Source organism: Pantherophis guttatus, chromosome 5 (assembly GCF_059756535.1).
Source record: "Pantherophis guttatus breed Tessera chromosome 5, ASM5975653v1, whole genome shotgun sequence".
NCBI classification, from domain to species: domain Eukaryota; kingdom Metazoa; phylum Chordata; class Lepidosauria; order Squamata; family Colubridae; genus Pantherophis; species Pantherophis guttatus.
This window is the reverse complement of record NC_142067.1, coordinates 15,533,720-15,559,562: the sequence shown is the minus strand read 5'-3', so window position 1 is coordinate 15,559,562 and position 25,843 is coordinate 15,533,720. Positions and strand designations below refer to the sequence as shown.

Here is a 25,843-nt window from a genome sequence, read left to right as displayed (position 1 = left end):
TATCACCTATGGCAGGGCTGTCAAACTCGTGGCCCGTGGGCCAGATGCGTCATGTGCTGGCCACGCCCAGTTTAGTGAAGGGGGAAAAGTCGAAATATGTCATGTGACACCACCAAGACGACATGATTTTGACACCCCTGACATAGAGAAATTCATCAGTGACCTTAATTAACTTCTGAACAGGTATCATAGCTAAGAAACCACAGAATGTTTGATTTAAAAAAAAAAAAACAAAATTGCAACATTCAATAGAAACCATGGGAAACTTTAAAATAAGAATGTATATTAAGGAATCTCCTGCCTTGAATCCTGCTGTGTATGTTTTCAACAACATTTAAGGTAAACAACTTGGATCTGCCATTTCAGAAGATCTGATATCTCTACATAAAGATTCGCTCAAGTCAACTCAACTCTTAAAAACTTGAGATATATCCATATGATTATCTTGGCAGAAATAGATTAATGAGTAGACAAGAACCTCTTCTGGGATATTGCTCTGACTTTCCAATCTAGGTTTCAACTTTCGGGTTATCAAAAAACAAACAAACAGACAAAAAACTAATTCTAACCATGCATAGATTAGCCAAGGTTAGTGTAGGAGGGGATCAGACTGACCTCAAAGGCAGAGTCAAATGCATCATAAGTTTGGAGTCTCTATGCTCCCATTAGAGACCCAAATCCAGCCTATCTTTGAAATCTACTGTTTCTTATCTGGTGCCTATTTCCCTTGATCATTAGTAGATACTTGTGTATAGGTAGCAACAGCACTTAGACTTATATACTGCTTTACAGTCCTTTACAGCCCTCTCTAAGCAGTTTACAGAGTCAGCATATTGCCCTCAACAATTTGGGTCCTCATTTTACCCACCTCGGAAGGATGGAAGGCTGAATCAACCTTGAGCCTGGTGGGATCTGAACTGCCAAATTGCAGGCAGTTGACAGTTAACAGAAGTAGCCTGCAGTACTGCACTCATGAAATAGCACGAAATAGTAGACCAGATACTTGTGTATAGGTAGCATGAAATAAACTTGTAGTACATGTGAACTCTATCCCAGCTCCTGACTTCTTGCACCTGACAGTTAGTAAAATTCTGCCATCTGTAGGCAACCACTGTTTTGAATTACCCATAACTTGCATTATGATCATGCATTTAACCCCCATAGCATCCTTAACAGTCCATGTGCCTCTCCATGATTATGACTTTTTTGTTTTCCCTAAGGTCATCACCAATTTCTCACTAGGTCTTGCTTTCCCTGACTTGCTTTATACTGTAATCTACTTCTGAATGCTACATAAAGTGATTCTGTGAACTTACTCACAGAATATTCACATTTCTTATGGACTAGTTGACGCTTGGACATGCCACTCTTCCTGAGTGCAATCTCTTCCTACTTTGTCCAAAATTGGAGCATCCCATTAGTAAAGAGGTACCGTATTTTTCAGCGTATAAGATGCTCCAGATTATAAGACGCACCTACTTTTTTTGGTGAGGAAAACAAGAAAAAAAATCTGCCTCTGCCTCCGCAATTTTGCCTCGTTGCAGCAAACAGCAAACAGCAAACAGCCTGCTTTAGTTTCATTTTCATTTTCAGCATAGCTTGATTAGCACAGCAAGCAGCAGCGGCCCGCACAGCAATAGGCAATGGCAATCCCTGCAGCCTGAAACAACTGAGGGTCGGGAGGCTGATCCAACCGACAATCAACTTGTGCTAATTAGGCTGTGCTGAAGCTGAAACGGTCTGTTTCTTCTTCTTGCTGCTTGCTGCAAGGAGGTAAATTGCTGGGAGGCAGAGGCCAAAGGGTGGGGGCCAGTGGGTGGGTGGGGGGCTACATTCAGTGTATAAGACACACCCAAATTTTCACCCCCTTTTAGGGGGAGAAAGTGCATCTTATACTCCAAAAAATACAGTAAGCCCATTAGTAAACATCACCATAGAAATTGCTTTTCCTATAACAATTATTACAATCTAAATCATTGCATACAGCTGAAGGTTAATCCCTCTGGTATTAATTTAGTTGCAGCACAAGCAGACACATTGCTGGGTATTCTTACACCATTTAGAATATTATAAAAGTTTAATATCTATGTGGCCCAAACTAGTGATATTTCAAACCAGTGTGGTGGGCTTGCTATAAATTCAGCTTAGCTAAACATGCTTTAAAGTGTTAGACAGCAGCAAATTTTACTTTACAGTATCTCAGTAACACAGAAAGTAAAAGGCATTAAAAAAAACAAAAAAACAAAACGAAAAACTTACTTTTCAGTGTGAAAACTTTTTTTTTCTTTTTCCCCTATCTTTTTAGACCCAAAGATCCCAATGGGTTTCTTATCATTCAGTAACGTAACACCATCATATAAAAAAAAATTGTATGTATGTCTAAGCTCATACGTACATAGGCAGAGATTTTTGGGCATATTACTTTTTCTTTCAAAATTAATAATGATAAAACACAACTTTAGTTAATGAACAATATAGAGTTTATCCATTTCAATTAAGTTAATTTGGACGCAGAATATGTTTCTGTTATTAGGACTTTACAGCAAAAAAAAAAGGGGGGGGCAAACATATTGCCTCTATCATTTAAGCATCAGAAAACAAGGTAAGATTTGCTGATTGTTTGGTTTCTGTTTTAAAAATAAGCATTTCCAATTTGGGTATGTACTGAAATAGCAAAGAATTCAGCAGATTTACATTAAAAGGAAATTAAATTAGAGAAAACTAATTCATACAGTATCTCCAGGAGCATCCTTTCTGTGTGTGTGTGTTTGGGGAGGAAGGGAAAATAATGCCCATGACTACAAGATTACACATACAGACTTTTAGTTTAATGTGTGTGTGTGTGCATGTGTGCACACGCATGTGTGCATGTGTTACAAAATACGCCTCTCTACCAGCCCCTCCCCCCCAGATATATACCTTGGTCCTGGACTCTGAGACAAAAAGAGAGAGGAAATGCTACACAAAACCAAAAATAAAATTAAGCAACACAAACAGTCTAAGCACAAGAGAGAACAGCATTCAAACTTTTCAAAGACTTAGGGAAAATATTGTGGTGGAAGAGGTTCTCATGGGAGGCTGGGAATCTTTTGGGAAGTGGGAAGGGAGTGGGGGAGAATGATTTGGAGGGTTTTGTTTTTTTTTCATTGGAATATCCTAGCATACCCCTGATTCATATTTTTTGTTATAAATTGTTCTCTGGTGTACAACCTCAACTGTATTCAGATTTACAGAGCTAAAAATGTACCAGGGCATGTTTATAAAAGGAGCACAGAACAACAGAATAACAGAATCGGAAGAGAACTTGGAGGTCTTTTAGTCCATCCCCCAACTCAAGCAGGAAACTTTATACACAATTATCAAATTAATGGGCAGGTCTGATTGTAAGCAGTGGTGACCCTGGGCATCTCAAAATGCACCAGAGGGCACAAATTTCCCTAATCCTTTTTTTTTTTTCCTATTCAGCTCAGAGTATCCAGAGAGAGCTTAAAGTATCTTCTTCTCCTTGTCCTGTCTCTTTTCCTACTCCTCCCTTCCCTCCACTGCATATTTTTTGATATGAAGTATTGGAAAAGTGAGCATTTGTTTTCTATATCCCCTGCCTGCTTTTTCCAATAACCTTAACCAACCCTCGTCTCTTTCTCCTGGATATTCTCCCTGTCGGAGAAATGAAAGAAATCACCCCAAGCTGCCCGTAATCAGATTTCAGCCATCATCCTTTACCTGCAGAGTAGAAGCTTGGCATCCAGAGTAGTAAAAGGCAAACATTAATGCTCCCTCTCAGAAGATAATGCTGTGGGCAATGGGGCATGTTGCCATCGTGGTCTATTTGCTGCCGTACTGTGCAGCCGACAACACAGTGATTACATTGCCAGTGATTATTTCATTCTTTTGGCAAGTGAATCCTCCTGAGGGTTAATTTACTAACCGAGTGTTCAGAGCAGTTTCTGACATTTTACCCTTGAGGATGGTCCCTGTAATTATTCCACGACATTATAGCATGCAAGTTCTCTCCCCACCCAGATGTTCAGCATCTCCTGCAGCACAACTCTTTAAGAGGAACAAAAATATATATACTCAGATAGTCAAGGTTATAATGCCATTGCTATAAATGTAGGAACCAGGGAATAAATTACAGTTGATTGAATGGGTTTTGTTTCCAGCAGGTAGAAAAACCTAACTGGTACTTGCTAATCTTTGTATTTGTATTAGTTGTATTTAGTGTTGTGGCCTGTCAGCTGCCAGCCCTTCCAGGAGCCAAATTAGAGGAGGAGGAGCTGTGAGAGTCAGGGTCAGCATCAAGGCAACCTGAGAGCACCAAGGCAGAAGAGGGGATGGAGCTGACAGAGAAAGAGACAGAGGCGGAGCCTGGGGGGGTAGGGGTCTGTCAGCCCTCAGATGGAGAGTCAACAGCCCCCAGGTCTGGAGGTGGCTGATGAGGAAGAGGAGGAACAGCTGAGTCCGGTGCCTGACATGCAGATGCGTAGAAGGCAGAGGAGAGGAGAGCAGTGGAAATCTATGGGCTGATCCTTGGGAAGGAAGAGCTGCTAGTGAAGCCCCACCCTAGCTCTGGGGATAAAAGGCAGGGGGTGGAGATGAACAGATGTGGCAGACACTATTCATCTTCCGGCCAGCTGGACTTGTTAGCCTCCAGTGAGAGAGAAACTTTTTGCAGGGGCTGCTGGGACTCCTAATAAAGGAATCTTTGAGTTAACTTCAGAGAGTTTGTCGTATTTGGGAAGCTGGGTCAGAAGATTTGTATTATTTGAATTTGAATTTTAAAATTGAATTTGAATTGTTTGTGTTTGTATTTTATTATTTTGACTGGGAATGGTTAGTGCTTGAATAACGGGGCAACCAGGAAATCATAAAGCTGTTAGGTAGACTAGAATCTCAAAAAAAAAAAAAAAATCTTACTGGAAGGTATTCTGTTTACATTTTAACCAAAGACTGTGATGGAGCGCCAGATCTCTTCTATGCATAAATAGTGTAGGGAGTAATCAAATGAATTGTATTTAAATAATGTTATATTCATTAACTTGAGGTGAATTCAAACGCAATCCTATTTTTAGACCTCCCTGCTTTTAAATAAGGAAGGTTGAGAATTTTGTTCAGTTTCAGGGCAGGATAAGAAGTTACAGATATTTTTTCCCCTCACGAGCATGATGGAAAATCAAATAATTTGGATTGAACTGTAAAACTGCCGATTCCAGTCAGCGTGAGCAGTAGTCATATTAAAGAACTGGACTAGGAAAAAAAATGTATAGACTTTGACACCCTTAGGCTTGGAGTAAGCAAAGTGTATGACCAAGAATGCATTTTTGGAGAAGACAAGGATGGATAAATGATGGATATAATAGAGTAAAAAGAATAGAATCTGTTATGGTCCACCAGTGGCCAGTGGAGCTTGCAGCAGAGTTGGACAGTGAGGTTGGGGAGGAACATGGGCAAGTCCTGGGGGCTGGTGAAAGCTCGGACGAGGGCTCTGTGACAGAGGCAGAGAGGGAGGTAGACAGCAGTGAGGCAGAGGAACAGCTGGAGCCCATTCCCAGTGCATGCATGTGCAGAACTGCCAGAAGACAAGAACAACTCAGAAAGCAGGGTCGACTCGGGAGTAAAGCCACACCTTGGAGGTGATTGGCCCTTCCCATGGGAAATAAAAGAGGAGCCAACAGGGAGTGGGCTTTTGCAAGAAACCATTCATTCATTCCGTGACTCTGAGAGACTCTGTGCCAAGTTTGGCCTTGTATAGCTTTCCAAGTGAGATAAGGTCTGTATTAATAAATATTCCTTTGAAAAACTGTTTGGACAAACCTTGCTGACTGTGAATGAACGAAATTTACAGTTGTGTAAATAAAAGAGGTTTTGCAGGGATCAATTCCTGCCTCCTTCTTGTTAAGGGAGCCTAGGTCAGAATAGGATCTACGTGGATAGGACCACAATATTTTATTTCTTTCTGGGGTTTGGAAAGAAGTATTGAAGATTTTCATCATTTTATAGAAGTAAACTAGAAACTACGATTTAGATGTGTTTGCTTCCTTGGAAATCCTGCTAATGATTTGTGAAAGTTACAGTTGGGAAACTCTTTTAGGCACCAATTGTGGGTCAACAATTTAGTGTAAGGTTGTCTGTCTCTGTCCAAACAATCTAGAAACTTAATAATGTTTCTCGGAAGATCCTTAGAATTGGCTGCTTCAATTGTGATTATTACAAATTCCTGTTGAATAGAATAGAATAGAATAGAATAGAATAGAATAGAATAGAATAGAATAGAATAGAATGGAATAGAATAGAATAGAATAGAATTCTTTATTGGCCAAGTGTGATTGGACACACAAGGAATTTGTCTCAGGTGTATATGCTCTCAGTGTACATAAGGAGAATAAAATACATTCATCAAGAATAAAAAGATACAACACTTAGGGTTAGTCAAGGTTACTAATAATAAACAATATAAATTGAAAGATACAAGCAACATGGTTATAGAAATAAGTGGGAAGAGATAGATACTAGTAAGGAAGAGAAGAAGAATAACAGGCCTGGTAGCTCAGCAGACTAAAAGCATTGTGATTAACACCAGCTGTCTGCAATTACTGTAAGTTCGAATCTCACCAGGCTCAAGGTTGACTCAGCCTTCCATCCTTTCTAAGGTAGGTTAAATGAGGACCCAGTTTGTGGGGGCAATAAGCTGACTTTGTATAAATATACAAAAGTATGAAGGCTATTGCTTAATGAATTGTAAGCCGCCCTGAGTCTCCGGAGAATGGCAGCATATAAATCAAATTTAAAAAAAAAAAAAAGAATAGTAATACAGTCTTAGTAAATTATTTGACAGTGTTGTGGGAATTAGTTGTTAAGCAGAGTGATATTTTCACAGCCCTCTTTTTGACTCGTGCAGTATACAGGTCCTCAATGGAAGGCACGTTGGTAGCAACTGTTTTTTCTGCAGTTCTAATTGTCCGTGGAACTCTGTGTTTGTCGGGATGGGAGAAGGATTCTGGTATCTTTTAGCCCCTTAGCTTCATTTTACTCTGTTTTCTATTTGTTTATGAATATGAACTTTCTCTCTCCTTTGCTCTTGTTATTGCCAGGAAATCAAGAAAGATGACCTCTTCTCTTAGCCCAGAAACTTGGAGTAGATTGTTTGCCACTCGTATAAACTCTGTGCTACTTTTACTGGCTGGAGAAATTGTTGAAAAGAAGGATAAGCACGTGCATAGCAAAACTTGATTAAATAACGCTTGCAGTGTTTTTTTCTGAATTCTGCAACATGTGATAATGCTCAGGACTGAATGTTGATGTTTCGCCTGGCAAAACACTGTTGGCCAAGGCAGATATGCAGGGAAACGTGTCAAGTGTAGCAGTTCAGCTTGTTTGCTTTCTTCCCTTTTTAACTATCAGAGAAAAGAAAATGCAATTATGTTGATTGGGTGCATTTTACATGGAGAAAAGCCCTTAGTTAGAATAGCAATTATAGGAAATCTATACAGTTAAGAACCCAGAGCCATTTATATGGCACGTGGAACATGAGGGCAATTGCAAAAGGAGAAAGTGAATTCTGTTGGAAATAATGTTTTTAGAACATGGCATCGGATAGATAAGAAGTTGTGGTAAATTTCCTATGAGTTGATATAGTTTGTTAATAGAGGGTCTTGATATTTTACTCATTTTTTTTGGTTTGTTGTTCTAGCTGTTAACTATTTGGCCATTAATATAGAAGACGGATGAATTTGTAAACAGAATTAGAAGTTTTTTTTAAAAAAAAATTGGGCCTGTTTCTGAAGGAGAAGGAAATTAATGTTGTTATAATATTTTATTCAGTATTCAACTGGGGGGAAAATATGTGTATGTCAGAGGTGGGTTTCAACAGGTTCTGACCAGTTCTGGGGAACCGGTAGTGGAAATTTTGAGTAGTTCGGAGAACCGGTAGTAAAAATTCTGACTGGCCCCACCCCCCATCCATTCTCTGCCTCCCATGTCCCAGCTGATCAGGAGGAAATGGGGATTTTGCAGTAACCTTCCCCTGGAGTAGGGTGGGAATGGGGATTTTATAGTATCCTTCCCCTGCCATGCCCACCAAGCCATGCCCACCAAGCCACACCCACCAAGCCATGTCACGCCCACCAAGCTACACCCACAGAACCGGTAGTAAAAAAATTTGAAACCTACCACTGGTGTATGTGTATTTGTGTTTTTTTTTTCTCAATGCACCTTTTTATTGTCTTTTTTGGTTGGTTTGTTTCTGTGAATTTTTGGGGGGAGTTTTGCATTTTAACTTGTTTTTTTTAATAAAAATAAAGATCATTATACAAAACAACAACAACAATATAACATTGCGTATTTAGGCCTGGATTACCCACAATGGAACATATTCCCAGCTTTCTTAACAATTAAGGTTGCTATCTGAATCGGCAATGCATCTTGGATCTATATCCAAGAGAAAGAGAAATTCAAGATCTAACAGTATTTACTTTACTAACAGTATTGATTAGTTTCCAGTGCTGCTGTACTCATAAAACCCTCAGTAGTACACAAAAACGACAGAAAATAGTCATAGTACAAATGATTACAATCAAGGCAATCAAACAGCACAACCCATTGCAGTCAAATTCCTACAGTTCACCCTATGCATGTTTATTTATAGCCTACTCCAACCTTTCTTATAGGGACCTGGTGGCTCAGTGGCTAAGATGCTAAACTTATCGATCGAAAGGTCGGCAGTTCAGCGGTTCAAATCCCTAGTGCTGCATAATGGGGTGAGCTCCCATTACTTGTCCCAGCTTCTGCCAACCTAGCAGTTCGAAAGCACGTAAAAAAATGCAAGTAGAAAAATAGGGACCACCTTTGTGGGAAGGTAACAGCATTCCGTGCACCTTTAGCATTTAGTCATGCCGGCCACATGACCACGGAGACGTCTTTGGACAGCGCTGGCTCTTCGGCTTTGAAACGGAGATGAGCACTGCCCCCTAGTGTCGGGAATGACTAGCATATATGTGCGAGGGGAACCTTTACCTTTACCTACCAACGTTTCTTAATGTTTTTATCTTGACGAAACCCTCGAAATAATTTTCAGGAGTCATTGAACTCCTGTATAAAAATCACAATAATATTTGAAAACTTTGCAATATAATTCACTTTCAACCTGCAGGAGATGACCAGGCTGAACTCGAGGGAGGGATCAAATACATAATGAGTCCCTTCACATCCCCAAGGTATCTAAGTCCAGCCCACATCGAATGCCTCCCTTATTTTTCCCTTCACGGTCATTTGGGCAGATTCTTGTAGAAAGCTTAAACTTGCAATAAATCTTTATACTCATTTAAATTGCCTGAATCTCCTGGTTTCCTAGATGCTTGACATTAACCTATACAATCCACATTTTATAATGTTATCAACAACAGCAAAGTGGGCAGACCAGCAGCTAACTAGCAGCGCATAAAAATCCCCACTGCACTTATCAGGTCTTTATATCACCTTCAGACATGTTAAGCACATCGAGACCACCTTCCTTGTTCCAACCCATCCAATCACTTAACAGATTTTCCCCCAGAGTGCACTAACCCAGAATATTATACAATTTCTCCTTCCATTTTCACCATTAAATGCAATTTAACATTCAAGTTGAACCAAATTATAGATTTTTATTTTAATTTGCTGTACAGGCACAGTGTCCTAGATTATCGACTTCATACCGTCTGACAAAGTCCTTTTCATTCATAATTAGGCCTACACCTTCACTTCCCTAAATATATTAACCAACTCCACTCCAGAAGACCGCAACAAGTTCATTCAGATGTATTAGATTCTTCCCTTTCTTTTAGTTTCACAGACGTGTAACAACCCTGTTTAAACTTTTGCATACAGTAATTCATATTTTTAACATTTATTTGTTGATCAGATATATATTGGTCTCTTTCAATTATGAGACCAAGGTGTTCCGTTTTCTTCTCTTCCCCGCGTTGACAAACCTGTGTGGTAAATTGGGCAGAGAGAGTAGGGTTGGTATTCACTTACTTTCACTACCGGTTCGCAAATGTGAGCACGCGCACATGCTTCACTCATACACGCTACCTCTGCACATCCGTAGGACCTTCTGTGCATGTGCAGAGCATCAAAAACAGGATGTGATGACATCCAGGCAGGTGGGCAGAGCCTCCCGCAGCCGCCGCTACCAGTTCGCTCAAATCGGATAGAACCGGCTGAATACCACCACTGAGAGAGAGACTAACACTACACCAAACTGGAGAGCTGAAGAAGCTTCTTGGATGAGAAGCGAAATGTCTTCAAAGAAATTCAGTCCTTTGGCCAAAGCATTATTTTTTGTTTGGTTAAGATTTCTGGCAGACAGATTTTTTTACGCATCGGTCACTTTTCTGAGACATGTCCCCTGTCCATCTGTGTTAGTTTTTCTGTGTTTTTTCCTGTCTAAGCTGTAGGGTAGAAAATTTGCCTTTTTGTCATTCTTTGCTCTTGTTGTTGTGTTGTATTAGTTGTGACTTCTTTGTAAAATTCTGTGACCTGTTCCAGTACTTCTGTTCAGCGGTGGGCTGCTGGGGGTTCGCAGGGGTTCGGGAGAACCTCTAGCTAAGATTCTGTGCAGTTCAGAGAACCCCCAAATCCCACTCCTGGCTAGCCATGCCCACCCTGCCCTGCCCCCTCCCAGGAGTCCCCATGCGGCCTGTTTTGGATGCAGGTAAGTGCAGGGCGCGCACGGAGGCTTGGGAAGGGTGAAAAACGGGCCTACCGGAAGTTCGGGAAGACCAGAAACGAGCCTGTTTCCATCTTCCAGAGGGCCTCCAGAGCCTGGGGAGGCCATCTTTGCCCTCCCGGAGGCTCAAGGAAATCCTCTGGAGCCCGGGGAGGAAAAAAATGCCCCCCCATGGTGCAGGAGGCTGACTAGGCCACGCCCACCATGGCCACACCCACCCAGCAACTGGGCAGATAACTCCTTGCTAAAATTTTTGAAGCCCACCCCTGCTTCTGTTGGTAGAAGTGATTTCAGATCTTGGAGTACGTGTTCCACTCTCTCTTTCAAAAACATCAATTGTGAAATTAATCTGTCTAATTCTTTCATTGAGGAGCTGTGCTTTCTGCGGGATGTTTTTCTGCTTTGTGTCCCTTCACTGTTGAGCACAGGCACAGGCTGTTGGGGATGAGTCTGTACTGTCTGCATCACAAACTGAAGTGCAAATGGTTCCTGTAGTCTGCAATTTTTTCTGGAAATCCCTTGTTCTTCCCGCACCATTCAAAGGGTGCTCATCCCAAAGTGCATAGCTAAATGTCTAATGAAGATTCTCAGTCCTGCAGGTCATGCTTATCCCAAAGGTGCTTTCCCCCCACCCAAGAGATAAATGAACAAAGCTGAAGAAATTTCTTGGATGAGAAGTGAAAAGAGCCTTGGTGGCACAACAGACTAAAGTGCTATTAAGTAGCACCAGCTGCCTGCAATTACTGCAAGTTCAAATCTCACCAGGCTCAAGGTTGACTCAGCCTTCCATCCTTCTGAGGTAGGTAAAATGAGGACCCAGATTGTGGGGGCAATAAGATGACTTTGTATAAAAAAAGAACACCACTTGAGGGGCCCGAAAGCCCTACTAAGCAGGTATATACAAAAGTATGACGGCTATTGCTTAACGCATTGTAAGCCACCCTGAGTCTCTGGAGAAGGGTGGCATATAAATCGAACCAATAAATAAATAAACATCTTCAAAAAAAACCCCAAAAAGCTGCCTCTTGGAAAAAATAATAGCCATCTTTGGGACAACCATAACCTGGATGACTGAGAAACTCTACAGTCTTCAAAGAAAAACAAGAAAGTCCAGTTGCCTCTTGGGAAAGCATCTTTGGTACACCAAACTTGGCTTTTTGTCTTAATTTACTCTTCTTGTATAGGGACGTGGTGGCTCAGTGGCTAAGATGCTGAGCTTGTCGATCGAAAGGTCTGCAGTTCTTTAAATTGGCCAATAAAGAATTCTATTCTATAAAGAATTCTATTCAGAGGTTCGAATCCCTAGTGCCACATAATGGGGTGAGCTCCCGTTACTTGTCCCAGCTTCTGCCAACCTAGCAGTTCGAAAGCACGTAAAAAATGCAAGTAGAAAAATAGGGACCATCTATGGTGGGAAGGTAACAGCATTCCGTGCGCCTTTGGCATTTAGTCATGCCGGCCACATGACCACGAAGACGTCTTCGGACAGCACTGGCTCTTTGACTTTGAAACGGAGATGAGCACCGCCCCCTAGAGTCGGGAACAACTAGCACATATATGCAAGGGGAACCTTTACTGTTATCTTTACTCTTCTTGTATTCCAAGTCACAATTTTCCATACTCTACAGTTATCACCAAATAAGTCCATGAACTCTGCTTTCCATCGTTAACATGCTTAATCAAGGCTTTTATACAACATTTTGGTAAGAGAATAACTTACCAGCTTCACTTATACCTGTGTCTCAATCAGCATTGCTTGTTAATGCTAGGGTCAATAGCAATCCGTCTTAGTACATTTTGGCCAGTACACCTATATCAGATACAAATCCTAGTTTGATCTCCATCACATGCCTGCTATTCTACCTACTTCTAATCTTGGAAGGCAGTACATTGCCTGCTTCTCAAAAACTCAGTTTATTCTATTGACATATATTCAGCATGTTGGTCCTTTGACATGGAAACAATCCATGACTTCAAGAGAAGCTATGTTATCAAGTTAAATATTAGCTCTCATATAATGACTAGTAGACACGTTTCATGAAAAAGTCAAACTGTTTCATGAACTTTGAAAATAAATGGCTCAGTTCAAACCTGTGCTTACTGTCACTCAAAAAGCAAGCAATGTCTCTTTTTTAAAAAAGACAAAGCAAACCTTTGTTCATTCTAATATTTCGAATGACAAGTTCAGATTGACTTGAGTGAAATCAAGCAAACTCAGTGCACAGAACTAGATGTTTTCACTGACTGCAACTGGTCTATCAATTAAATATGCCACAGGCTATTCTCTTTCCTGAAAAGTCGCTCACTTTCAGCTCACTACTTTGAACCAAGCTGCTTTCATAATTTTCGATTCATGTTCCCAGCGACTTTCACTTTTGAAAGCAGTGTAATTAAGCCAAGCGATTACACAGTAATTTCCCAAACAAAGTGAAGGAATAAGGTTTATTGAGGATTATTCTGAAATAAATGTCAAGTCCATCCAATTTCTTTCCAGGAAGCACTGCACATCACAATCCAGCATATACTGTATTTTTCACTCCGTAAGACACACTTTTTCCCCCCCAAAAAAGTGGATGGAAATGTCTGTGCGTCATTATTAAGCTTATTAAGACCAGCTGCCTGCAATTACTGCAGGGTTCGAATCTCACCAAGGCTCAAGGTTGACTCAGCCTTCCATCCTTTCTAAGGTAGGTGAAATGAGGACCCAGTTTGTGGGGGCAATAAGCTGACTTTGTATAAATATACAAAAGTATGAAGGCTATTGCTTAATGCACTGTAAGCCGCCCTGAGTCTCCGGAGAAAGGCAGCATATAAATCAAATTAAAAAAAAAAAAAGTGCCGGTCCTTTGGTGAATAGCAGCTGGGTCGTGACGGCGGGGTCCTTTTACAGTGCTGAACCCCGCCTCTTCTATCTTTGTCATTGCCTGCTGCTTCTGTCTCTTTTCCGCAGTGCAGGAGTCAATAGGCAGAGCTGGCACGTGAGAGGACACTTATCTGTGGATCTCTCAGGCTCCGTCTGATATTTTTTTTCTTGTTTTCCTCCTCTAAACCTAGGTGCTTCTTATGATCAGGTGCGTCTTATAGTGCAAAAAATACGGTACTTCAGCAATACTCTTACAATACTAAAAAAAAAAATGCCAATTTTTAAAATTGAGAAAATTCATAACACAAATATATTTTCCCAAAGCATTCCCAGGAAATTCCCACAGATTTGGACAAAGAGTAGTGCTACCCAGACTCATTTCATTCTCAGATGGGTAGCAAAAAGCTGCCCAGAGATGTTTCACCAAATAAATTTAATAAACAAACAAATAAATAAGGCCTGATCTTCAGCAGCATAGTAATCATATTTTACATTTATAACTACTCGGTTTCTAATACTTGTAGTCTGGCAGCATCCCAACATATCCATTCTTCATTTTATCTTTCCCACATCCCAGTTTGTGACCTTCGCAATAATTTGGCCAATATGTGTCAGATCCTCAGCTACATTTATCTGAAAATTGTATATGGCTTGGGATCCAATCTAGGCTTACTTTTCTTACGTTCTTATTTCTTATATTTCACTGTTAAAGCACCACACTAGAGTTTTCTAGGAGGGACATGGTGGCTCAGTGGCTAAGACGCTGAGTTTGTCAATCGAAAGGTCAGCAGTTCAGCGGTTCAAATCCCTAGTGCCACGTAATGGGATGATCTCTCATTACTTGTCCCAACTTCTGCCAACCTAGCAGTTCGAAAGCACATAAAAAATGCAAGTACACAAATAGGAACCACCTTTGGTGGGAAGGTAACAGTGTTCCATGTGCCTTTGGTATTTAGTCATGCCGGCCACATGACCATGGAGATGTCTTCGGACACTGTTGGCTCTTCAGCTTTGAAATGGAGATGAGCACTGCCCCTAGAGTCGGGAACGACTAGCACATATGTGCGAAGGGAACCTTTACCTTTTAGAGTTTTCTATGGATATCTTAAAAGCTACCAAAATATCTTCTGATTTACAGTAATAAAACAAAATGCTGAACTGATTATTTTATATATCTGAATAAAATTCATCACGACAGAGAGCTAACTCCTCTGCCCTGCCAGCTTTTGCCTTCCCAAAAAATGCTTCATCACAAGGGAAGGTAATTTTAACCTGAGATCTGGAGGTGATTCATTAGCCTCTATTGTACAATCCAAGCACACCTTTGAAGCAGCTGAGCTGTGTTTACACCCTTAACAAAGACACCTGATAGGGGAACGTGGAAGAAACTTTCAGCAGTGGAAGCTACATAATAGTATTACTATTAAAAGCATGCATGATAAATTCTCAAGGCCTAGACTCTAAAATTTCAGTAATAAAACGGAACAATTCACCAGTTCATAACACTACATTTTAGTGAGCCTTTAGAAAAACCATTTATAACCTTTTTAATTGCAATTGCAGTTCTAAGTTCACCCTATCAGTAGGCAGCCTTTCTTGTGTTAAAGTCAAATTTCAAAATATTACATTAGAAATCACAACTTTCCAAACACCTGTCTCACAAATTCTGGAGAGGGATCAATGTATGCTATTTATTTGTGGGACTTTTGTGCTGCTTCAACTGTAACAAATATAAACGGTGTAAGATCAGCCTCTTGAAAAAAAATAAAAGGAACAAGAATGTTATCAATATCAGTAATAAACAAAACCCCTATCCTTAGAATATGCATTAGGCTCAAACCCGTCTCTCACATCCAGGAACTGGAACCATCCATTTGTGAAAAAGTGGAATTATTGCAAAATTATAATATCTCTTAAGTCCAAATCCTAAATTTTGCAAGTGGTCCAGACCAATGTCTAATGGTCACTGAGAGATTTATTCCTCTTATCTAAGCTCTGCCTTTATGAAAGTAACCAGTGTTGGTTTGATATCGTCCATTTAATGACCTTTGCAGCTCTTGATTTATCATTTTCTCAAAATCCTCCTAAAAGAGGATCGCCAAAGATGCCACCCTATGCCAAAGTTGGACATTGGATGGCAAATTATCCAAAGAAACTGGGTGCACGGTACCTTCTCTTTGTCATAATAAGGAATTCACAATTACTCAGACGTAGCCATTGTTCCATCCAGGTGTGGTCTCAATAATCAGGAGCATCAGGAATCTAGCTCACCGTGGAATTTCTCCAAAGATTTTGTCTATCTCCTCAGGATTAACAAGTGCCAACACTTCCAGGTTTTCAACAAACTTTACTATGTGGATTATGAACCCATCTGGGTCCGTCACATGTCTGCAATGGGTCATATTATTTATTTATTTATTTTATTTTATTTTATTTTTGAATTTGTATACCGCCCTTCTCCCTGAGGACTCAGGGCGGTGAACAGCCAGATAAAAACATCAAATACAAATATTAAAACACATTTAAAAATATATATAGATTTGGCCCCATTAATTAAAAACGATAAGCAAAACAGAACAATTAATAAAACCCTTAAAAAGAAATTAAGCCAGCCCGGCTTGTTGAAAAAATAAAGTTTTAAGGGCACGGCGGAAGGCACTGAGGTCATGGATTCTCCTTATCTCAGGGGGCAACTGATTCCAGAGGGTAGGTGCCCCCACAGAGAAGGCCCTCCCCCTGGGGGTCACCAGCCTGCATTGTTTGGCTGATGGCACCCCGAGGAGGCCCTCTCTGTGGGAGCGCACGGGTCAGTGGGAGGTCGTCGGTGGCAGTAGGCGGTCTCGAAGATAGCTAGGCCCTATGCCATGGAGCGCTTTAAAGGTGATAACCAATACCCTGAAGCGCACCCGGAAGACCACCGGGAGCCAGTGCAGTTCATGCAGGAGCGGTGTTACATGGGAGCGCCACGCTGCTCCCGTCACTACCCGCGCTGCTGCGTTCTGGACCAGTTGGAGCCTCCGGGTGCTCCTCAAGGGGAGCCCCATGTAGAGAGCATTGCAGTAATCAAGGCGAGAGGTCACGAGGGCATGAGTGACTGTGCACAAGGAATCCCGATCAAGAAAGGGCCGCAACTGGCGGATCAGGCGAACCTGATAAAAGGTCCCCCTGGTCACAGCCGTCAGATGTTCCTCCAAGGACAGCTGCGTATCCAGGAGGACTCCCAGATTGCGAGCCCTCTCTGTGGGGGCCAAAGACTCGCCCCCAATAGTCAGTGATGGAGTCAACTGACTATATCGGGATGCCGGGAACCACAGCCACTCAGTCTTGGAAGGGTTGAGCCTGAGCCTGTTCCTCCCCATCCAGATCCGTACAGCCTCCAGGCACTGGGACATCACTTCAAGGGCATCGTTGGGGTGGCCTGGGGTGGAGATGTACAGCTGAGTATCATCAGCGTACTGATGGTATCTCACCCCAAAGCCACGGATGATCTCGCCCAGCGGCTTCACATAAATGTTGAACAGGAGAGGCGAGAGGACCGACCCCTGAGGCACTCCACATATAAGAGGCCTCGAGGTCGACCTCTGCCCCCCTGCCAACACGAACTGCGACCGGTCGGAGAGAAAGGAGGAGAACCACCGTAACACGGTGCCCCCCATCCCCAACTCTTCCAACCGGTGCAGCATGATACCATGGTCGATGGTATCAAAAGCCGCTGAGAGGTCTAACAGGACCAGAACAGAGGAGCAACCCCTGTCCCGAGCCCTCCAGAGATCATCAACCAACGCGACCAATGCCGTTTCCGTGCTGTGCCCAGGCCTGAAACCAGACTGGAATGGATCCAGATAGGATGTTTCCTCCAGGAATTGCGGGAACTGTTGCGCGACCACACTCTCAACAACCTTCGCCAGGAAGCGAAGGTTGGAGACAGGACGGTAGTTGGCCAATATTGCTGGATCCAGGGACGGCTTCTTGAGGAGAGGCCTCACCACCGCCTCCTTCAAGGCCGCGGGGAAGTAACCCTCACTCAACGAAGCGTTGATAACACCCTGGAGCCAGCCTCGTGTCACCTCCTGGGAGGCCAGTACCAACCAGGAGGGACACGGGTCCAGTAAACATGTGGCCGCACTAAGTCTCCCCAAGATCCTGTCCACATCATCGGGAGTCACAGCATCAAACTCCTCCCAGATAACATTCTCAAGACTATTCCTCGTCACCCTGCCCTGATCTACCCAGTCAGAGTCCAAGTCCCCCCGGATCTGAGCGATTTTGTCATGCAGGTATTGTCCGAAATCCTCCGCCCTGCCTTCCAAGGGATCCTCCCGCGCTCCCAGATGGAGCAGGGAGCAGGTTACCCTGAACAGGGCGGCCGGACGATTCCCTGATGACGCAATAGAGGCGGAAAAGTAATTAAACTTTGCTGTCTTTATCGCCACTAGGTAGGTCTTAATATGCGACCTTACCAGTGTTCGGTCAGATTCAGCACGACTGGCCCTCCAACCGCTCTCTAGGCGTCTTTTCTGGCGTTTCATCTCCCTCAGTTCCTCGATGAACCAAGGAGCCGCGAGGGATCGACACCGGGTCAGAGGCCGCAAAGGCACGACTCGATCCAAGGCCCCACCAGCCGCCCGGTCCCAGGCAGCTACTAGGTCCTCGGCCGAGTCGTGTGCCAGATCATCAGGAATTGGCCCAAGCTCCGTCTGGAACCTATCAGGATCCATCAGGCGCCTGGGGCGGACCCATCTGATTGGGTCCGCCTCCCTGCGGCGGGGTGTAGCGGTACGAAGGTCCAGACGAAGGAGTGAGTGATCTGACCATGACAAGGGTTCCATATCAATTCCATATAATATGTTAGCTATGCCTCCTCATTAAAACATTAATTTCTCATTTCATTAGGGAAGAAAGTTGAGTGGTTTGGTGGCCTAGAAGTGGAGCTCTCGCCTCACAGTCAGGAGTGGCAGATATTTCTCTCTCTGGGCACAAAGAGATAATATCTGCTGCCAACTCCACATTGGTGACAGGAAGGGCATCCGGCCAGTAAACGCTCAGCTCCATTCAGTTACCCCAACTCTACCTAAGGGATTAAAAGGTAAAGGTGAAGGTTTCCCCTCGCACATATGTGATAGTCATTCCAGACTCTAGGGGGCGGTGCTCATCTCTGTTTCAAAGCCGAAGAGCCAGCACTGCCTGAAGACATCTCCGTGGTTACATGGCCAGCATGACTAAATGCCAAAGGCACACGGAACACTGTTACCTTCCCACCAAAGGTGGTCCCTATTTTTCTACTTGCATTTTTTACATGCTATCAAACTGCTAGGTTGGCAGAAGCTTGGACAAGTACCCAAGGGACTACGGGGTCAAAAAAAAATTAGGGGAGAAAGTTCTAATAAATAGCATGTTGAAAGCACCATAGTTCCTACGAGATGGTATAACCTGGGCTTGACAGAGTGGTTAAAAAGCCTACTCACAAGGTGACCAAACTGAATATTGCAATCCACATGGTCAAAAACTACAGATGCAGCAATTAAATTGCAGCTAAACCTATATTTGTATTTCATTGGTTACATGACCTCTATAGTTGCCATACACTAAATAAATAAATAACCAAAGTTCTTTCTACTGAAAGAAATTTGAAGAGCAATTTTTTCTTGCATGAAATTAAAAGGGAACTTATTAAAAATATAGAATTTACCCAAATCTCTCTTCTACCTTTCTGCCAATGAATGGTAGCCAAGGAGCTTAGCAAAAATAATTTAGTTAAAAATCACCAGGAAGAGCATAATTAAAAACTCATTAGAAAAGCCATGACTAAAGGGGGGAAAAAATCTCTCAGCATCTCTGCACAGTTTTAACAGCTAAAACCAGCTTAGACCTCAAAGGTCTGCTTAGATAAAGAGAGACCTTGTCTGCCAATGGAACAACAACGGATAGCGCTCTGCACAAGCTCCAGAAATTAAAAGCAAGGGTTTTTTTTTTCTCCATCTGGATTCCCATCAAACTTCTCTTAGAAGGTGGAGAGACTTAGGAGAAAAGTATCTCCTTGTGTTGTTAGGAGCTGAAGGCTCAGTAGAGCCTTTGAAGGAAAGAAGTAGGACAATTGATCTCAAACCCTCACTAAAAGAAGCTTCATCAGGGTGTCTGCAGGGAATTTAAACAAATCAAGATGACTATGACCGTTAAATTGAGGTTGCCATATTGATTTTTCTGACGGAAGGTACCTTTGGATGTCTTCCATGGGTTAACAGTTGATCAGCTGAATCAGTACTTTTATTCAAGCTATAAATTAATTAGTTAACATATTAACCATAGAATTATTTTGGTATTTTTATCTTGTAAAATTTTTTATCTCGTAAAAAAGCATTACCAAGTAATGCTGTCCAACAGCTCACTGATGGTGGCCCTTTAGTTCATTGTTGAGTGCAATTATAGCTCTGGGATAAAAACTATTCAGGAAATGTGTATAGAAAACTATTCAGGAAACGTGTATAGAAAACTATTCAGAAAACGTATATTAACTAGTGGAATAGCTTGCTTTCAGAAGTTCTGGGTGCTTCATCATTGGAAGAGACTCTATTGTGAGGGTTCTGACTGATGCCCTAATTAAATCATGAGCTTTGAGCCAAGTTTCAAAAGAAATCCAGTTATTTATTAGGCGCTTCATGTCGGCACATTTCAAGTGAAGCCAACTCTGACCCCACGTAATTTACGTCCCAATCTTGACCTTGTTTATCCCCTCCCCCCAGGGTGTGTCATCAGCTATATTCACCAACGGAGCAATTTCACTAGTTGTAGAGATCATTCCCCTCTGGCCGCTGTGGGTAACCCTGGGAGACAGCCTTGAGAGAGGTATGTCTGGAATGTGCTTTTGTTTTTGGCTGCCATGCTGCTTCGTCAGTTTCCCATCTCCCTTGCCTATGGCTTCCCCCTTGCCACCAGATGGTCGGGTCCCACTTGTCTGAAGTAGTACTTGTCTGAAGTAGTATAGGGTCTCCTGCTTGAGCAGTGGGTTGAACTAGAAGACCTCCAAAGTCCCTTCCAACACTATTATTCTGTATTCTCTGTGGTCCATGTTCCTTTATGAGCAGTAGGATAGCATTAGAGTAGGAGGATGTAGTCAATGGTTCTCTGAAGGAGAATCCTCTTCTGTCCCTAAAGGTACTTTTGACTGCATCATACTTCGTATTTTGTAACTAGATAAAAACTATATTAGTCCTTCATTGGCCTAGTTAACTATGGGTGTCCATCCCATGAATGTTTAATAATATTAGGATTTTCACTAGTTGCTTCCTGTTTTTGTACTTTGTTTCTATGCTTTGTAGTTCACTTCCCAGTTCAGGAAATAGTTAAATACATGAATAAATACATTCATGCAACATCTATGTTGGAGTTAAAACTCATCTATCTCACTAAAAACTACTTCATAAAATCATAATTATGCAAACTAAAATATAAACGCGGCCTTTAAAAATAAAAATGCAAAGTATCAGTTACAGCAGCATTTCTCAAATTAGTCTCCATCTCCCCTGGGAAACTTAGAAGTACAGGTGAATCTGTGAATTTGATTATTTCTCCCAACAGCCACTCAAATGATATGAGTGTATGCAAAATAGCTTCAAGAAATGCTAAGAAAAATTAGGGTTTTTTTTCTAAAATAGGCCTATCCGATCTTGGTTGCAAAAAAAAAAAAGGCTAAAATGGCAGCAAAGTTGCTTTTCTTGTTGTCTTCTGAATATTTGCAGCCTAGGCCATGTATTGTTAGTTAAAAGTTATCTTCATAAAATAAGAATATATTTATGTTTGTGATCACTGGGGTCCATTCTGTTGTCCAAACTTGTGAACAGTTGACCTCAATGACATTAGGTAAAGGTAAAGTTTCCCCTCGCATATATGTGCTAGTCGTTCCCGACTCTAGGGGGCAGTGCTCATCTCTGTTTCAAAGCTGAAGAGCCAGCGCTGTCTGATGACAATTCCGTGGTCATGTGGCTGGCATGACTAAATGCCAAAGGCGCATGGAATGCTGTTACCTTCCCACCAAAGGTGGTCCCTATTTTTCTACTAGCATTTTTTACGTGCTTTCGAACTGCTAGGTTGGCAGAAGCTGGGACGAGTAACGGGAGCTCACCCCATTATGCAGCTCTAGGGATTCAAATCGCTGAACTGCTGACCTTTCTATCGACAAGCTTCGATCAAAGCTGAGGAGCCAGCACTGCCAAAGACATCTCCATGGTTATGTGGCTGGCATGACTAAACGCCAAAGGTGCACGGAGCGCTCTTACCTTCCCATTAAAGTGGTCCCTATTTTTCTACTTGCATTTTTTTACATGCTTTCGAACTGCTAGGTTGGCAGAAGCTGGGACAAGTAATGCGAGCTCACTCCGTTACGTGGCGTTAGGGATTCAAACCGCTGAACTGCTGACCTTCTGATTGACAAGCTCCCCGTCTCAGCCCCTGAACCACCACGTCCCTATTGTTTTCCCATTAATTGTTCCTAAAAAGCCTCTCTTTTTCCTCAGCCTTTTTGTAGGCAGATAAAATCGGAACAGGATATATTGATAACAGTCATTCAACAGATGAAGGACTTTGATACTTTTTCTCAGGAATAGAAGCTACTAACAGCAACGCCAACACTTAATGCTTCCTTCTGTTCTATTCCTTCTTGGTTTCTACCTTGCAATTGTGTTGATTGAGAATTATGAATTGGTCATCCAACATATCTGCAGGATATAACCAATGTAAGCATGAGCTTGGAGAAGACTGACAAGGTAAATTGAAATAAAGACTTGACTTTTCATATATGCACTCATTCTGTGATTAATGCCACCGTGACTACACTGTATGATCTCCCATTATCCTTTCTCTCTTTTTTCGGTTCTTAATGAATCATAGCCTCTAGGAAAAGAGAAGCTAAATAGAATCAGGTGATTAACTTCATCTCTTATTCTTGCTGTTTTTAAACTACCAAGTTAATTTACCACGTACAATCACATTAGTGATTGATTTATTGTATAAATCACCATTTAATTGTACATGATATTCTGTGACTCCATATGTCTACAAGAAGACGTGCCAAGTCTTTCCTGCCAAGCATTGTCAAACAAGCTGTTTCAAGGCAACAAAATTATGATCTCTCAGTCTCCCTCCCTCTCTCTCTCTCACTCTCTCTACCAGTCTACCAGTTTTGTCTCATTAAATGTATGTCAATTTTGGATACCTAAATGGGACTAGGCAGAGATAGGCTGGAATGGTTGGGGGTTTCTGATAATGACTGCATCTGAAACTCCTTAGATGAAAAGAGACCACGTTGAATCTGGTGACAAAGTAGACCAGTGACTTCAGAATACAGGAAATGCCCAAATCACAGAGTCCAGGCAAGAATTAATGAAATGGAAAGGTATCTGGAGAAATAGAAATTGAATAACAGAGTTGGAAGGGACCTTGGAGGTCTTCTAGTCCAACCACCTGCTTAGGCAGGAAACCCTACACCACTTCGGACAAAAGGTTATACATAATCTTCTTAAAAGCTTCCAGTGTTGGAGCATTCACAACTTCTAGAGGCAAGACATTCCACTGATTAATTGTTCTAACTGTCAGGACATTTCTCCTTAGTTCTATGTTCTTCTCTCCTTGATTAGTTTCTACCCATTTCTTCTTGTCCTGCCTTCAGGTGCTTTGGAGAATAGCTTGACTCCCTCTTCTTTGTGGCAGCCCCTGAGATATTGGAACACTGCTACCATGTCTCCCCTAGTCCTTCTTTTCATTAAACTAGACATACCCAGTTCCTGCAACTGTTCTTCATATGTTTTAGCCTCCAGTCACCTAATCATCTTTGTTGAGAAGACAAAGATGTTTTGGTTTGCTGGTCATCATGACTATGTGATGGATATTTATCTGGTCAAATCCAGGTTGAATATTCACTTAAGAAGTATGTTTGTACTTGAGGATGTTCTTTGATCAAACTTTGTCACTGATAGCCTGGGATGACTCCAGTGTATGGAATATCTCTGATTAGAGTTGGATATTTCACCAACTGTAATGATCCTGAACATGGTAATCCATATTCTGGTAACTTCTTCAATGCAATACTGTAAAGCCTTGGAGAATAATTGGAAGTTTTTAATTGTATACCTTCATGACTACTTGGAAGCTGATTTAAAGCTGATTGGGAACTTCCAGTTTGCAACATTTCTGCTAATGCTGACATAATTTTAAAATAATTACGCCTGGGATTCATTGCTTCCAGGATCTGTCCAAGGTTCTAAAACAGACTACCGTATTTTCCGGCATATAAGACGACTTTTTAACACATGAAAATCTTCTCAAAAGTCGGGGGTCGTCTTATACACCGGGTGTTGTTCTCCTGTAACCAGGCAGACCAGCCCGAAAGGCTCTGATGAGCCTTAAATGGCTCTGGCGATCCAAGCTCTGACGATCCCAGCTGAGTTGCCTGCTAATCAGGCAACTCAGCTTGGATCGCCAGAGCCATGTAAAAGGAAAAAAGTTTTCCCCCTCCCTTAGCTGCTAGTCACAACGCTTGCCTTGCTTCGCTTGCCTGAATCCATTCCATCAGCAAGCAACTCCTTGCCTGCAATCAAGCAGGCAGGGAGTTGTGGACTTCAACTTCCAGAATTTCTCAGCCAGCAAAGCAAAGCTGGCTGAGGAATTCTGGGAGTTGAAGTCTACAAGTCTTTGGGAGACTTTAGACTCCCTTTGGGAGCTTTAAAAAAAATAGTTAATTGGGTTTTTTTTTTTTAGTTGTTCTTTTTTAGACCTAGCCATTTAAAGTTTGGGAAATTTTAAATTTAGCTTTCATATAAAAATAAAAATAAAATAAAATAATATTTGTGCAGCTTTCTGAGATTTAGTGTGTTTCTGTAGTGTTTCACTCTAACTACACAAACACACAAAATCTCACAAAGCTGTATGTGGAATTTTGTGTGTGTAAAGTGTGAAAGTTGGGTTTTGGGGCTTTTTGTGGCTGTGTGAGGTTCCTGCTTGTTGCAGGGGCCATTTTGGGTCTAGCACAGCTGCTTTTACATTGTGGGTGAGCCAGTTGATGTTTTTTAATTTTTATTTGGTGTGCGTTGGAAGAGGGGTAGTGTTATATAGCGAGTATAACCCAAACCCTATATTTTAACAGGAAAAGTCAGGGATCGTCTTATATGCCCAGTCGTCTAATACGCCGGAAAATACGGTAACTCTATTTGGATCTCCAAATACCTGATAAAAGCTTCTTTATCTACAGGTTGTTATAGACACTTCAGAAATCTTTTTTTTGAGAGAGTACATCACAAGGTATAAAGTCTTTTGTATGAGAGCACCACATACTTGGAGATTTTTGCTAGGGCAAGACACATTAATAACTATGTTGTCATTGTCTTCTTATGACATTAAAAACATTTCACTCTTTTGTTTCATTTAATGGCTATTGTTTCACTCTAATCCAAGTTTGTGCAACTATTGCCAAAGGCCACATAAGTCTTAAATGCCATATCAGGAGAACATCAACACAGCAAACAGGAGTTGTGAGTCCAGGAGAACCTCCAGGAGAACGCACAGGGTCTGGGGCAGTGCCACCCCATCCAAGACCAAAGATGGCAATTCTCTATGGGCCAAAGTACCCCAAACCCAGAATCACTGAGTTTTGCCAGGGTTCAGCATCAACCTGTTGCTCCCGATCTATGATCTTTCTTATACGTGAAAATAAGTTCTCATCTTGCTAACTCCATCAGATACTATCATCTGCTAAAATACAAATCCTGCAATATATTCTGCACACATATACACACATCTTGCAAACTAATACAATTTCTTAGCAGGCTATGTGCAATCACAGTTTATCTGATCCACCACCTATAACACAGATTCCTAGAATTCTAAAGTTGAAAGGAGTCATTTAAGCCATCAAATTTAATGCCATCAATCCAAATTACAGTTTCTTCTGTTTGAGGATATTCAATTATCTGGAGTTGACCTCCTAGCTCCATGATTGGTTCTCTATCGAACCACTCTGACCAATAAGATTTTCCCCCTAATATTCAGCTAGAAACTTCTTCTTGCCTAGTTCAGGCCATTAGTCTATCTCCTGCAGTCTGGGATGTTAGAGAACAGTCTTGACCTTCTTCAATGGGGCATCTTTTCAAGTACTGAAAAGTTATGTCAGATGCAACTGTAACATAAGTTCTCATACTCTTGATGCATCCCTGAAACTTACTTTTAACACTTGATTATCTTTCTCTTCCTTGTATTATTTTTCCATTCCATCCACTAGCAACCTT

General features: G+C 41.8%; 1 protein-coding gene across 8 annotated transcripts in view; it reads right to left on the bottom strand.

The window, feature by feature from the left end:
* CNTN5 (contactin 5) overlaps window positions 1-25,843 on the bottom strand; it is an 827,378-nt gene that overhangs the window by 629,901 nt on the left and 171,634 nt on the right. Inside the window, exon 1 of one of the 8 annotated variants that reach the window (XM_087894621.1) lies at window positions 3,724-4,751. The exons of the other annotated variants lie outside the window; for them this stretch is intronic. The gene's annotated coding sequence lies outside the window, so the exon portion shown is untranslated. Of the gene's footprint in view, window positions 1-3,723; window positions 4,752-25,843 lie in introns of those variants that run through there. 8 annotated transcript variants of the gene reach the window in all.